This window comes from Arachis hypogaea, chromosome 9, assembly GCF_003086295.3.
Source record: "Arachis hypogaea cultivar Tifrunner chromosome 9, arahy.Tifrunner.gnm2.J5K5, whole genome shotgun sequence".
In the NCBI taxonomy this organism is placed as follows: domain Eukaryota; kingdom Viridiplantae; phylum Streptophyta; class Magnoliopsida; order Fabales; family Fabaceae; genus Arachis; species Arachis hypogaea.
Window position 1 is genome coordinate 67,317,439 of NC_092044.1, and position 8,386 is coordinate 67,325,824.

The following is an 8,386-nucleotide window of genomic DNA, read 5'->3' on the forward strand; positions in this document are numbered from 1 at the left end:
TTCACTTACAATTCTGCTCACTAACCCACTAACTGTTTGATAATTTATACCACTCACACCAACAGTCACTCTAACAAGAATAATCACTTCATTTTATCTCTTGCTGTTTGCTCTGTTAGTTGTATGACAGGAAGAAGAAGCGGAGCTTCAACTTCCTTTGATTCTGAACCTGAGAGGACCCTCCTTAGATTAAGGAGAGAAGCAAGAGGAAAAAGAGTTGTTGGTACTAAGGAAGAGGAAGAGTACTTTGAAACAAACATGGAGGAGAACTTGGAAAGCAACCATGAAGAAGAAGCTCACAACCATGCCAGAGAAGGCCCAGTGAATCGTGCTGGGCAAGAGAGAAGAGTTCTAGGCTCTTACATCAATCCAAACCTAGGAAATTGTGGAAGTAGCCTCCAAAAGCCCACCATACATGCCAACAACTTTGAATTAAAACCCCAGCTTATCACCCTTGTTCAGAACAACTGCTCATTTGGAGGAAGTGCCCAAGAAGACCCCAATCAAGATCTAACCACCTTCCTAAGAATATGTGACACTGTGAAGTCTAATGGTGTTCATCTGGATGTCTATAGACTGCTTTTGTTCCCCTTTTCACTCAGGGACAAATCCTCTAAATGGCTGGAATCCTTTCCGAAGGAGAGCTTAACAAATTGGGAGGATGTGGTGAACAAATTTTTGGCAAGATTCTACCCTCTTCAAAGAATCAACAGGCTGATAGCTGAGGTACAAACTTTCAGGCAACAAGATGGTGAAACTCTCTATGAAGCATGGGAGAGGTTTAAGGACTTAATAAGAAGATGCCCACCAGACATGTTCAATGAATGGGTTCAACTACATATTTTCTATGAAGGTCTTTCTTATGAGTCAAAGAAGGCCATAGACCATTCATCAGGGGGCTCTCTAAACAAGAAGAAGACCATTGAAGAAGCCATAGATGTTATTGAGACTGTCACTGAGAATGACTACTTCTATGCTTCTGAAAGGAGCAACACTCGAGGAGAAATGAAGCTGAACCACATGGATGCATTGCTGGCTCAAAATAAGATGATCACCAACCAGCTAGCAGATCTTACAAAGACGGTAGAAGAAAACCAAGTTGCAGCAGTCATCACCTTATCACCAGCTCAAGAAGGAGTGAATGCAGGAGAAGAAGGTAACTAAGAACAAGCCAACTATGTTGGAAACTCACCCAGACAGACCCATGATCTATACTCCAAAACTTACAATTCTGGTTGGAGAAACCACCTTAATTTTGGATGGGGAAACCAACAAGACAAAGTCCAAGACCAGAGACGCCACAACCACAACCCAATAACAATGCAACTCACCAACATCCCTCACAGAGATCCTATCAACACCCACCTAATCACCCTTCTCAACCACCTAACCTCAACCCACCATCACTAACCGAGGATAGACTCTCCAGAATTGAGACTCTACTTGAAGACATATGTAAAGAAGTCCAAGACAACAGAGTGTTCAAGGATGAAGTCCGAGCCAATATAAAAAACCAGGGAGACACCATCAAGAGGCTAGAGTCCCAAGTGGGGTATCTATCTCAACAGTTTCCCAAACCTACTGATAGTTTCCCAAGTGACACAAAGAAGAACCCAAGAGGAGAAACAAAGAAAGTAAGGTGGGAAGAATGTAAGATGATCACTATAAGTGATGAGATGAATGTGGAGGAAGTGCACACACAAATAGAACACTTCCAAGACAACCCAAAGGAAAAGCATGAAAAGAGAAACCACGCACCCCATCCCACACACAGGGAGGAGCTAAAGAAAGGAGAGAATGTATTCAAGGTTCCTTGACATGTTTGCATCTCTTGATGTAAGTATACCATTCATTAAAGCCCTCCAGCAGATGCCCTCCTACATTAAGTACATAAAGGAGTTGCTGGCCAAAAAGAGCTCACTGAAGGGTGGGCAAACAATAAAGATGAATAGGGAGTGCAGTGCTCTCATTCAAACAGAGCTACCTACAAAGAAGAAGGATCCAGGGAGTTTTCACATTCCCTGTGCTATAGGAGAGACAATGATTGATAAGGGGCTCTGTGACCTGGGAGCAAGTATCAACTTAATGCCTCTGTCCCTCATGAAAAGGCTTCAAATCAATGAGCTAACACCCACGGACGTAATCATCAAACTGGCTGACAAAACTCAAAAATAGGCCATAGGAGTGGTTGAAAACGTGTTAGTGAAGGTGGAGAACTACTTCCTGCCCATAGATTTTATTATCCTAGAGATGGAAGAGAATCACATCCACCCCATCATCCTGGGGAGACCATTCTTAGCCACAGCCAGGGCACTTATAGATGTGGAGCGAGGAGAGCTAGTATTGAGGATACACGATGAACAGCTCACTTTCAACGTATTCAAACCCTCACGAGAAGTAGATCATGAGAGAAAAGAATCAAGGGAAGGACACAATAAGAAACTGATGGAAGAGACAAGCAAAGGAGCACAAGCACCACATCTGAGAACCCCTATGGTTGACAAGCAATTTGTCAGAAGGAGCAATAGCCAAGTGTAACCCAAGAGGAGTTAGACCCACCAGAGTCATATGAGACAAGCAACAAAATCCCTCTAAAAGAAGAAACCACAAGGAGCAAAGTAACATCGAATGACACAAGGAAAAAGGTCCTAAGGGGATGGAGGAACAAGAAGATCCCTACAGAGGATTTCTCTCTAGGAGATGAAGTGGTCTCTGCCTATATTCCACTTATCCCACCTCATCTCCCCACCATCCCATCTCAGCTACCTCAAGTGTACACCATCAGCAGAATTCTGTCCTTAGAACATGTGGAGCTTCTCAACAAAGCCAATGGAAACAGATTCACTACAAGAGGGGAAGATTTGAAGCACTACCAACCACCCTGACAAAGGCCAAACGCCAAGCTAATGACGCTAAAGGAGTGCTTCATGGGAGGCAACCCATGTTCTATATGCTTTCCTTTTATCGTTAATAGTAGTCAATAAAGTAAGGTTCATGAATCCTAAACCAACTTTGATAAACACCTATAAGAATCTCTACATGCAGCATATAGTACATAATAAGTTTGGTGTTCAAGGCACACCAAAAGGGCTTGAACACACTCCATATTATGAGAGTTCTAATCAAATCTTGTTGCACCATATGATCACAAACAAGTTTGGTGTCACCAACGTTGCATGCATGGGCATTTGATTGGTCGGTTGGTTTGCATTCATGAATGGCATTTAGTTAATCAAAAACAAAAAAAGGGGGGTCACTAGCCTCCAAAGTTTTTTTTACCGCCACAATTCAAACTAATTTCTTTTTCCTTTTGTTTTGCAAGGAATTTGAAGGGAATGTTAGAAAAACTCGATGGGACAACTAATTGAAAAAGGGGGGTTCGGCCACTTCACCCATGAAACTACACACTTGTCTTCAAGGAGAGTACCTTGGGAAGTGTTGCCATGCAACATTGGGAGTGGGATAACCTTGGAGACCGAACTAAGACCCTCATAAAAGAAGTGATCCTTGTGCCCATCCAATGCCGAACCCCAGCCGTTCATCATGGCATCCTCGAGCTCCAAAAGAAGAAAAGGGAAGGAGCCTATGGAGCAACCCCCCTTTGATGAGAAGAAATTTAGAACCTTTCACCATGCATTACAATTTAGGTGGATGGATGAGAAGGAGATCATATATGAGCTAGGCTTCCAAGTCACGAAAACTGAGTGCCCCGAAATCGCAGAGAAGGTGGAAAAGAGAAGATGGGAGCTCCTCACTGATCCGGTCACAAGGGTGAATGTGATGAGCGGATAATTTGTACGCTTTTTGGCATTGTTTTTAGTATGTTTTTAGTATGATCTAGTTAGTTTTTAGTATATTTTTATTAGTTTTTAGTTAAAATTCACTTTTCTGGACTTTACTATGAGTTTGTGTGTTTTTCTGTGATTTCAGGTATTTTCTGGCTGAAATTGAGGGACCTGAGCAAAAATCTGATTCAGAGACTAAAAAGGACTGCAGATGCTGTTGGATTCTGACCTCCCTGCACTCGAAGCGGATTTTCTGGAGCTACAGAAGCCCAATTGGCGCGCTCTCAACGGCGTTGGAAAGTAGCATCCTGGGCTTTCCAGCAATATATGATAGTCCATACTTTGCCCAAGATTTGATGGCCCAAACCGGCGTTCAAAGTCACCCTCAGAATTCCCAGCGTTAAACGCTGGAACTGGCACAAGAATGGGAGTTAAACGCCCAAACTGGCATAAAAGCTAGTGTTTAACTCCAAGAAGAGTCTCTACACGAAAATGCTTCAATGCTCAGCCCAAGCACACACCAAGTGGGCCCGGAAGTGGATTTTTATGTCATTTACTCATCTCTGTACACCCTAGGCTACTAGTTCTCTATATATAGGACCTTTTACTATTGTATTTAGAGCTTTTGATCATGTTTTTATGATTGAACCCTCTTTAGGAGGCTGGCCATTCGGCCATGCCTAGACCTTGTTCTTATGTATTTTCAACGGTGGAGTTTCTACACACCATAGATTAAGGTGTGGAGCTCTGCTGTACCTCGAGTATTAATGCAATTACTATTGTTCTTCTATTCAATTCCGCTTGTTCTTGTTCCAAGATATCACTTGTTCTTCAACTTGATGAATGTGATACTCCGTGACACTCATCATCATTCTCATCTATGAACGTGTGCCTGACAACCACCTCCGTTCTACCTTAGATTGGGTAAATATCTCTTAGATTCCTGATACACGATGCATGGTTGATCGCCTGACAACCGAGTGCTCACCTGACAACCGAGCCAGCCATTCCGTGAGATCAGAGTCTTCGTGGTATAGGCTAGAACTGATGGCGGCATTCAAGAGAATCCGGAAGGTCTAACCTTGTCTGTGGTATTCTGAGTAGGATTCAATGATTGAATGACTGTGACGAGCTTCAAACTCCTGAAGGCGGGGCGTAGTGACAGACGTAAAAGAATCACTGGATTCTATTCCGGCCTGATTGAGAACCGACAGATGGATAGCCGTGCCGTGACAGGGTGCGTTGAACATTTCCACTGAGAGGATGGGAGGTAGCCACTGACAACGGTGAAACCCTTGCATAAGCTTGCCATGGAAAGGAGTAAGAAGGATTGGATGAAGACAGTAGGAAAGCAGAGAGACGGAAGGGACAAGCATCTTCATACGCTTATCTGAAATTCCTACCAATGAATTACATAAGTATCTCTATCTTTATCTTTATGTTTTATTCGTATATCATCATTCATATCCATTTGAGTCTGCCTGACTAAGATTTACAAGGTGACCATAGCTTGCTTCATACCAACAATCTCTGTGGGATCGACCCTTACTCGCGTAAGGTTTATTACTTGGACGACCCAGTACACTTGCTGGTTAGTTGTGCGAAGTTGTGTTTATGCCATGGTATTGAACACCAAGTTTTTGGATTCATCACCGGGGATTATTTGTGTTGTGAAAAGTATTGATCACAATTTCGCATACCAAGTTTTTGGCGCCGTTGCCAGGGATTGTTCGAGTATGGACAACTGACGGTTCATCTTGTTGCTTAGATTAGGTATTTTTTTTTCTTCAGAGTTCTTAAGAATGAATTCTAGTGTTTCAAGGTGATGTTCTTATCATCACCAAAGCTGATTGATTTTCATCAATTTAGCTCTTGAATGCAATGTCCTGCTGAAGCTTGTTCAGCCATGTCTAATTTCTTTAGACTAAAGCTTTAGACTAACATTGCATGATTCCTGGAATTCTCATTAAGAATTTTGATACCTTTATTTTCTTTTTCCACTTAATTTTCGAAAAAATCCAAAAATATTTCTTGTTTGAGTCTAGAGTCTCATTTTAAGTTTGGTGTCAATTGCATGTTTCTGCTCCTTTTGCATTCATGCATGTGTCTTCATTAATCTTCAAGTTGTTCTTGATGATTTCATTGCTCTGATTTTTAAATTCTCTTGACTTGAGTGTTTATGTGTCTCATATGCTTTCTCATTAGTGTCAGTAGTATACAAATTGCTAAGTTTGGTGTCTTGCATGCATTATTATTTGATTTTAGTTGCATTTTGATTATTCCTCACTATTAAAAATCCAAAAATATTTTTAATTTGTATCTTTTCAAGTCAATAATACAGAGAATTGAAGATTCAGAACATACAGCAGAGGAATTATACAGAAAAAGCTGGGCGTTCAAAACGCCCAGTGAAGAAGGACAGACTGGCGTTTAAACGCCAGCCAGGGTGCCTGGTTGGGCGTTTAACGCCCAAAAGGGTAGAGTTTTGGGCGTTAAACGCCAGAATATGCACCATTCTGGGCGTTTAACGCCAGGATGGCACAAGAGGGAAGATTTTGTTTTCAATGCAAATTTTTTTTAAGGTTTCAAAATCTTTTCAAAATCAAATCTTTTTCAAATCATATATTTTCAATCAAATCTTTTTCAAATTCAATTTCTTTCTATTTTCAAAGATACTTGCTATCAATTAATGATTTGATTCAACATTTCAAGTATGTTGCCTTTTCTGTTGAGAAAGGTTTAATGTTTGAAACATATCTTTTCTTGATAGCCAAGTCATTAATTTGCAAATCAAATTTTTTTAAAAAAATGTTTTTCAAATCATATCTTCTCAATCACATCTTTTTAAAACCAATCATATCTTCTTAACCACATCTTTTTCAAAATAACTTTCAATCAAATCTTTTTGATTTCTAATTTCAAATTCTTTTTCAAAAATCACTTGATTTCTTTCCCACTTTTATTTTCGAAAATCAATTAGTGTTTTTCAAAATGTTTTCAAAATCTTTTACTTGATTTTCGAAAATTACTTCCCCTCTTCTCACATCCTTCTATTTATGGACTAACACTATTCCTTAATGCAAAATTCGAACTCCATCTTCTTTGATAAGTTCGAATTTTCTACTTCTGCCTTCCATTTTTCTTTTCCTCTGACACCTCAATGAATCTCTATATTGTGACATAGAGGATTCCACATTTTCTTGTTCTCTTCTCTTTCTTATGAGCAGGAGCAACGACAAAAGCATTCTTGTTGAGGCTGATCCTGAACCTGAAAGGACCTTGAAGCGAAAGCTAAGAGAAGCCAAGGCACAACTCTCTGTAGAGGACCTAACAGAAATCTTCAAAGAAGAAGAACCCATGGCAGCCGAAAACAACAAGAATGCCAACAATGCAAGGAAGGTGCTGGGTGACTTTACTGCACCTACTCCCGACTTCTATGGGAGAAGCATCTCTATCCCTGCCATTGGAGCAAACAACTTTGAGCTTAAGCCTCAATTAGTTTCTCTAATGCAACAGAATTGCAAGTTCCATGGACTTCCATTGGAAGATCCTCATCAGTTTTTAGCTGAGTTCTTGCAAATCTGTGACACTGTCAAGACTAATGGGGTTGACCCTGAGGTCTACAGACTTATGCTATTCCCTTTTGCTGTAAGAGACAGAGCTAGAATATGGTTGGACTCACAACCTAAAGAAAGCCTGAACTCTTGGGAAAAGCTAGTCAATGCCTTCTTGGCAAAGTTCTTTCCACCTCAAAAATTGAGTAAGCTTAGAGTGGAAGTCCAAACCTTCAGACAGAAGGAAGGAGAATCCCTCTATGAAGCTTGGGAAAGATACAAACAATTAATCAGAAAGTGTCCCACTGATATGCTTTCTGAATGGAGCATCATTGGAATTTTCTATGATGGTCTCTCTGAACTATCCAAGATGTCTTTGGATAGCTCTGCTAGAGGATCTCTTCATCTGAAGAAGACGCCTACAGAAGCTCAAGAACAAATTGAAATGGTTGCAAATAACCAATTCATGTACACTTCTGAAAGGAATCCTGTGAACAATGGTACAAATCAGAAGAAAGGAGTTCTTGAGATTGACACTCTGAATGCCATATTGGCTCAGAACAAGATATTGACTCAGCAAGTCAATATGATTTCTCAAAGTCTGTCTCGAATGAAAAATGCACCAAGCAGTACTAAGGAAGCTTCATCTGAAGAAGAAGCTTATGATCCTGAGAACCCTTCAATAGAAGAGGTGAATTACATGGGAGAACCCTATGGAAACACCTATAATCCTTCATGGAGAAATCATCCAAATCTCTCATGGAAGGATCAACAGAGACCTCAACAAGGTTTCAACAACAATAATGGTGGAAGAAACAGGTTTAGCAATAGCAAGCCTTTTCCATCATCTTCTCAGCAACAGACAGAGAGTTCTAAGCAGAATACCTCTGACTTAGCAACCATGGTCTCTGATCTAATCAAAACCACTCAAAGTTTCATGACTGAAACAAGGTCCTCCATTAGAAATTTGGAGGCACAAGTGGGTCAGCTGAGCAAGAAAATTACTGAACTCCCTCCTAGTACTCTTCCAAGCAATACAGAAGAAAA

At 40.7% G+C, this 8,386-nt stretch overlaps 2 non-coding genes across 2 annotated transcripts; both read right to left on the minus strand.

Annotated features, from left to right (window-relative positions):
* Positions 1-711: 711 nt before the first annotated feature.
* Positions 712-815, minus strand: LOC112714089 (small nucleolar RNA R71). Its single transcript, XR_003159044.1, has one exon. It is a non-coding gene; the product is annotated as a small nucleolar RNA R71 (small nucleolar RNA).
* Positions 816-7,547: 6,732 nt separating this feature from the next.
* LOC112713549 (small nucleolar RNA R71) lies at positions 7,548-7,655 on the minus strand. Its single transcript, XR_003158520.1, has one exon. It is a non-coding gene; the product is annotated as a small nucleolar RNA R71 (small nucleolar RNA).
* Positions 7,656-8,386: the final 731 nt, after the last annotated feature.